Source organism: Schistocerca cancellata, chromosome 9, assembly GCF_023864275.1.
Source record: "Schistocerca cancellata isolate TAMUIC-IGC-003103 chromosome 9, iqSchCanc2.1, whole genome shotgun sequence".
In the NCBI taxonomy this organism is placed as follows: domain Eukaryota; kingdom Metazoa; phylum Arthropoda; class Insecta; order Orthoptera; family Acrididae; genus Schistocerca; species Schistocerca cancellata.
The window spans coordinates 34319865-34327405 of NC_064634.1; the positions used below are offsets into that span (position 1 = coordinate 34319865).

General features: G+C 46.9%; 1 pseudogene; it reads left to right on the forward strand.

The window, feature by feature from the left end:
- The first annotated feature begins 1123 nt into the window (after positions 1 to 1123).
- LOC126102401 (5S ribosomal RNA) lies at positions 1124 to 1241 on the forward strand (annotated as a pseudogene).
- Positions 1242 to 7541: the final 6300 nt, after the last annotated feature.

Below are 7541 nucleotides of genomic sequence, written 5' to 3' on the forward strand. Positions count from 1 at the left end.
ATCAGGGGGGGGGGGGGGGGGGCGACCACACGCCGAAGCTGAGGTCCTCCAGTTATATCTTAATGTGATCAAGTCCTGCCGGCTACTGTGGCCGAGAGGTTCTGGGGGCTTCAGTCCGGAACCGAGCAGCTGCTACGGTCGCAGGTTCGAATCCTGCCTCGGTCATGGATGTGTGTAATGTCCTTAGGTTTCAGTAGTTCCAAGCCTAGCGGACTCACGACCTCAGATATAAGTCCCATAGTGCTTAGAGCCATTTGAACCATTTTGATCAGGCTTATCTTCATGGGATCGTGGTGAAACACCACATTCAGAAGCTTGAGGGTCTTTGGAGTGATTGGAGCTACGGAGTTTGTGATAGCCGATAAGTTTCATGACTTTCCAATAATCTTCAGTGTAACGTACGGTGATTTGGTAGAGCTCGTCCCGTGTGACATAAATAGAGAATGACAGCTTCTTAGTTAAGCTTGAGTCCCAGCGTCTTTTATGATTCGACCCATATTATGATTACAGGCTTAGGAGGAGGAGATGACATTACTGAAGGCTTCGGCGGAAGATGTTCAAAAGTGGCTACTTCCGGCTCCAATCACTCCAAAGACCCTCAAGCTTCTGAATGTGGTGTTTCACCACGATCCCATGAAGATAAGCCTGATCAAAATGGTTCAAATGGCTCTAAGCACTATGGACAGCACTATTGGCAGCGTGCGGAGCTGGTTCGTGGCAGGACTGCAGCCCAGCAGTTTGAGTTCGCCGCGGTATCACGAAACCATCCCGCTGCTGCCGTGGGGCGGAATGTTTTTACGACTTGGCGTCTTTCCTGGAGAGCGCGCTTGGTTGCTTAGTGGGCGACAAAGTGGCATATTGCGTGACGAGTCGGTTGCGCTAGCGGCGACCGGACGTCTGCGCGAGGCTTAGACTACCTGCGTACGTTCGTCTGAAAGGAGACCCATGAGAAAGCGCACTGCTACTCAGCCCAGTCTCTGCCTAATCTCCCGGTCTCTATGTAATCGCCCAGTCCTTATGTAATCAGCGAGCAATTGCAGCCATCGCCAACGATGACACTATCGTCAGAGCACAGATACGGCTGCATGCCAACAGAACAATTAGTCTTAACTTTACATCACGTCGCAACGGCCTTACCGCAGTGGATACACCGGTTCCCGTCAGATCACCGAAGTTAAGCGCAGTCGGGCGTGGCCGGCACTTGGATGGTTGACCATCCGGGCCGCCATGCGTTGTTGCCATTTTTCGGGGTTTACTCAACCTCGTAATGCCAACTGAGGAGCTACTGGACCGAATATTAGCTGCTCCGGTCAAAGAAAACCATCATAACGACCGGGATTGCGGTGTGCTGACCACATGCCCCTCCTATCCGCATCCTTCTCTGAGGATGACACGGCGGTCGGATGGACCCTATGGGCCACTTGTGGCCTGAAGACGGAGTGCTTATATCACGTTAAAGACAATTGTACTCTCATATGAAACGATCTTTCTGCAGCGAACAACGGGCAGCTTTAGCATCAGTTACATGCAGTCTGTGCGGACGCTAATTCTTTTCAAAGTATTTGCCACGTTCTAGTTTTAATAAGTTACTAATAATTTGTGTCCGTATCTGCTCGACCTCCTCCTGAAGTAATTAAGTTGCTACAATTCGCTATAATAACAATGCTCCTTAACGTCCTCACACCAGACCACCTATTAAAAGTTAAAGTGAGTTACACTAATATTAATTAATTTGCGTCAATGGTAGTTAATAGTGCACGATTCTAAAAAAGTTTTTGAAACCATAGTGAATTTTTTGTAGATGGTGTCATACACTAAAGTGATAAAATTCAGGGGATACTTCCTAATATAGTGTCAGACCTTCTTTTGTCCGGTGAGGTGTAGCAGCTCGACAAGGCTTGGACTCAACAAGTAGTTTGAAGTCCCCTGCAGGAATGCTGAGTAACGCTGCCTCTGTAGCCGTCCATATCTGTTGTGGTATTGCCTGTGCAGGATTTTGTGCACGAACTTACCTCTCGATTATATCCAATAAAGTTCGGGGGAATTCACTTCGGGCGATTTGTGTAGACAAATCATTAGCTCAAATTATCCAGAATGATCTTCACACCAATCCCGAACAGTTGTGGTCAGGTGACATGGCACACTGTCATACATAACACTTACATCGTTGTTTGGGAACACGAAGTCAATGAGTCGATGCAAATGGTCTCCAAGTAGCCGAACATAACTATTTCCAATTAGCTGATCTCCTTCCCCCAACAACCAAACCCCCCACACCCCCCGCTACCTGGGAACATGGATTCGTGGGATTTTCGCCACATGCGAATCCTACTATCAGCTGTTACGAAAAATCAGGACTCATCTGACCAGGCCACGGTTCAGGACTCGTCTAGCGTCGAACCGATATGGTTAAGAGCCCAAGAAAGGCATTGCAGGTGATGTGCTAGTAGCAAAGGCAGTCGCGTCCGTAACTTACCGCCATAGCCCGTTAATGCAACTTTCGCCACGCTGTCCTAACAGATACATCGTCGCAAATCCCGCATTGATTTCTGCGGTTATTTCGCACGGTGTTGCTTGTCTATTAGCACTGTCAACTCTACGCAAACGTCACTGCTCTCGGTCGTCAAGTTAAGGCCGTCAGCTACAGTGTTGCCCGTGGTGTGAGGTAATGACTGAAATTTGGTATTCTCGGCACACTTTTGACATTGTCGGTCTCTCAATATTGAATTCCATAGGCATTCCATAACGGAATGTCCCATGCATCCAGCTCCGATTACCATCCTGCGCTCAGTGTCTGTTAATCCCCGTCGTGCGGCCGTAATCACGTTGAAAACATTTTCACATGTATCACCTGAGTACAAACAAGAGCTCCGATAGTGTACTGTCATTTTATACCTTCTGCACTAGCCATCAGTATGCAAGCATATCGCCATTCCACGGCTTTTGTCACCTCACTGTATATCTTTACCTTACATTCCAAGTTCTCCGCCCCTTCGTCAAGAAAGCCCGCTTTCACCGTCAGGGTCTGAAGATGCTTTAGCTGGAAGTGGACCTTCATAAACTCGGAACGGACCAGGTAAGCAAATTCAGTACTAGACCTGTAAGATCATGGTTCCATTGACCTCAATTCTACATCTACATCCATACTTCGCAAACCACCTGACGGTGTGTGACGGAGGGTTCCTTCAGCACCTCTTTCGGTTCTCCCTTCTATTCCAGTCTCGTGTTGTTCGTGGAAAGAAAGATTGTCGGTATGCCTCTGTGTGTGCTCCAATCTCTCCGATTTTATCCTAATGGTCTCTTTGCGAGATATACGTAGGAGGGAGCAATATAGTGCTTATTTCCTCGGTGAAGGTATGTTCTCGAAACTTTAACAAAAGCCCGTACCGAGCTACTGAGCGTCTCTCTTGCAGTTTATCTATCTTGGAGTTTATCTACCATCTCCGCAACTCTTTCGTGATTACTAAACGATCCGGTAACGAAGCGCGCTGCTCTTTGTTGGATCTTCTCGATCTCTTCTATCAACCCTATCTGGTACGGATCCCCCACCGGTGGGCAGTATCCAAGCAGTGGGTGAACAAGCGTACTGTAACCTACCTCCTTTGTTTTCGGACTGCATTTCCTTAAGATTCTTCCAATGAATCTAAGTCTGACATCTGCTTTACCGATGATTAATTTTATAAGGTCATTCCATTTTAAATCACTCCTAATGTCTACTCGCAGATAATTTATGGAATTAACTGCTTCCAGTTGCTGACCTGCTATATTGTAGCTAAATGATGAAGGATCTTTCTTTCTGTGTATTCGCAACACATTACACTTGTCTGCATCGAGATTCAATTGCCATTCCCTGCAGCATGTGTCATTCGTTGCAGATCCTCCTGCATTTCAGTACAATTTTCCATTGTTACAATCTCTCGATATACGACAGCGTTATCCGCAAATAGCCTCATTGAACTTCTGATATTATCCACAAGGTCATTTATGTATAGCGTGAATAACAACGGTCCTACGACACTCCTCTGCGGCACACCTGAGATCACTCTTACTTCGGAAGACTTCTCTCCATTGAGAATGACATGCTGCGTTCTGTTATCTAGGAACTCTTCAATCCAATCACACAATTGGTCTGATAGTCCATATGCTCTTACTTTGTTCATTAAACGATTGTGGGGAACTGTATCAAACGCCTTGCGGAAGTCAAGAAACACGGCATCTACCTGGGAATCCTCCGAGTCTCGCGGACGAATAGCGCTCGTCTTTTTCGAAACCCATGCTGATTCCTACAGAGTAGATTTCTACTCTCCAGAAAAGTCATTATACTCGAACATAATACGTGTTCCGAAGTTCTACAACTAATCGACGTTAGAGATATAGGTCTATAGTTCTGCACATCGGTTCAACGTCCCTTCTTTAAACCGGGGATGACCTGTGCCCCTTTTCCAATCCATTGGAACGCTACGCTGTTCTAGAGACTTACGCTACACCGCTGCAAGAGGGGGGTAATTTGTCCTGACAGGTGGATTGTGCGAAACGGGTCATTCTTTGTCTGCTGCTGTGTAGTATTATCCATGTAGCAGACCTGGCTAACTAAGTGTTGGCCGGTGGTACAGCTGATGTCTTATGTTCTGGGTGGCCAGAGGAGTTAATGACGCACCTCGTTCTAGGAGAGGTACTATGAACCGTCACCTTAGAAAAATTTATACATGACTGTGCTTAAACTGACACACAATATTTTTAGCGCAACGCAATCTGACTTTCAATAATCCCTACAAAACAATGTCCCTGACTAACATTAACCTATCCCTTTCACAAATCACTTACCTCACAAAAATCTTCGTTACTCGAACTACTGCAATACAGTGAGCGCCAGTACTGCCAGCTAAATAAAAGATTCAAACTACTGAAGGCACTAACTACTGATTGGCATAGTTAGCAAATTTAAGATTTTAATGGAGAACAAACAATGTATTTACCTTAATAATCATAATATATATGCCATCCAGTCTTACAAATTTCAAGTCTCCGCCATTTCACTCCCCACATCCACCACTGCTGGCGGCTCACCTCCAAATGCGCAACGCTACGCGCTGTTCACATCCAGCTGCCCAACACTACAATGGCAGACAACAATGCAAACTAGCCACAGACTGCACACAGCACAGCCAGTGATTTTCATACAGAGAGCGCTACGTGGCGGCGGCGTTACCAATATAAGAACCTAAACAGCCTACTTGCAGTACGCAGTCGTTCTGAAGCACCAATCCGAAGGACCACGATGGGCTCTGTGAGTTGTATCTTTGGGAGCTGCTTTAGTAAGTGTTTGAGCGGCCGAAGAAGCAGCGCAGGTTCTTTTGTGGCCCTGCTGTCACCTTTTTTAATGGGAACAGCATCTAAGACTATGTCTGGAACTTTAGCCCATATACACATTTCTAGGCACCATATTCTTCTTTGACTAGTCCATATAAGTTTTCACAATTATTTTCAGTTATACCTCGAGTCATTAAATAAGTAGTTCTATGTTAGACTCATCGTGGAGACCTCGTGTCTTAGGAGTCCGTAAAGTTTCCACCGTAGTTCGTCCACTGCGCCTCCTATCACTGTTGATATGCTTAGTCCCGTCTCAGACTATTACGTGGTACTGGTGGCCTGCTCTCAGCGATGTCAGCATTATGCTAAGGGCTAAACATTCTTCGATTTCGCTAATTCTGTTTAGATAGCTCATCGTAATTCTTGCGGTTAAAAAGGTTTTCATTTCCGTAGTTTCTTCTGTTCCACAGACCGTGTTCCCTGTTTTTGTGAAAATTACCTCTGGAATGCCAACTGTTTGCACGATACAGCTGGTGTCTCATTGCATACCTACTGCCTTCGCGGTTCCTATTAAATTTCTCCCTCAAATGCTAGCAGTGTGGGTAATAGCACTGTGGCCTGTAATTATGGTGGAAATTATCATATTGCTATTCATGGATCGTACATCATTATCAACTTCAAGATTCTGTAACAAATCTCTAAATGCTTGTATATCGCCTTTTCGATGACCAGCCACGACTATATGTCTTGACTGTACCGGCAGTTTAGTCAAATAAACTCATATCAATTCTGAGGGAGTGTAAGGATTTGTTAAAGATTGATTCTTGTGCACCATGTATCCGAAAAAGCATGCAGGACTTGAGAAGGCCGGTTGTTGAGCGTTTTCAATCATAGTGTGCAGTGCTTAGTGCCATCATGTATCATCTTTGATCAGTAAGCTGACAAGAAACGTGTGGTAATAATCACCACAAGTTTGTCATTTTCAGGCTAATGAAAGCATTTTTGTAGCTTTTTCCTAGTCATGGTAAATGCACATTAGCTATAATTAGCGGCCAATATGTCATGTAGGTGGAAGACGAAAATCAAATTATTTTAGTCGCTCCATTGAGTGATTTGCATTACCAACATTTAGGAAAATTTTAAACTTACAAAGAGTGAGAAAATGCATGTAATACACTCCTGGAAATTGAAATAAGAACACCGTGAATTCATTGTCCCAGGAAGGGGAAACTTTATTGACACATTCCTGGGGTCAGATACATCACATGATCACACTGACAGAACCACAGGCACATATACACAGGCAACAGAGCATGCACAATGTCGGCACTAGTACAGATTATATCCACCTTTCGCAGCAATGCAGGCTGCTATTCTCCCATGGAGACGATCGTAGAGATGCTGGATGTAGTCCTGTGGAACGGCTTGCCATGCCATTTCCACCTGGCGCCTCAGTTGGACCAGCGTTCGTGCTGGACGTGCAGACCGCGTGAGACGACGCTTCATCCAGTCCCAAACATGCTCAATGGGGGACAGATCCGGAGATCTTGCTGGCCAGGGTAGTTGACTTACACCTTCTAGAGCACGTTGGGTGGCACGGGATACATGCGGACGTGCATTGTCCTGTTGGGACAGCAAGTTCCCTTGCCGGTCTAGGAATGGTAGAACGATGGGTTCGATGACGGTTTGGATGTACCGTGCACTATTCAGTGTTCCCTCGACGATCACCAGTGGTGTACGGCCAGTGTAGGAGATCGCTCCCCACACCATGATGCCGGGTGTTGGCCCTGTGTGCCTCGGTCGTATGCAGTCCTGATTGTGGCGCTCACCTGCACGGCGCCAAACACGCATACGACCATCATTGGCACCAAGGCAGAAGCGACTCTCATCGCTGAAGACGACACGTCTCCATTCGTCCCTCCATTCACGCCTGTCGCGACACCACTGGAGGCGGGCTGCACGATGTTGGGGCGTGAGCGGAAGACGGCCTAACGGTGTGCGGGACCGTAGCCCAGCTTCATGGAGACGGTTGCGAATGGTCCTCGCCGATACCCCAGGAGCAACAGTGTCCCTAATTTGCTGGGAAGTGGCGGTGCGGTCCCCTACGGCACTGTGTAGAATCCTACGGTCTTGGCGTGCATCCGTGCGTCGCTGCGGTCCGGTCCCAGGTCGACGGGCACGTGCACCTTCCGCCGACCACTGGCGACAACATCGATGTACTGTGGAGACCT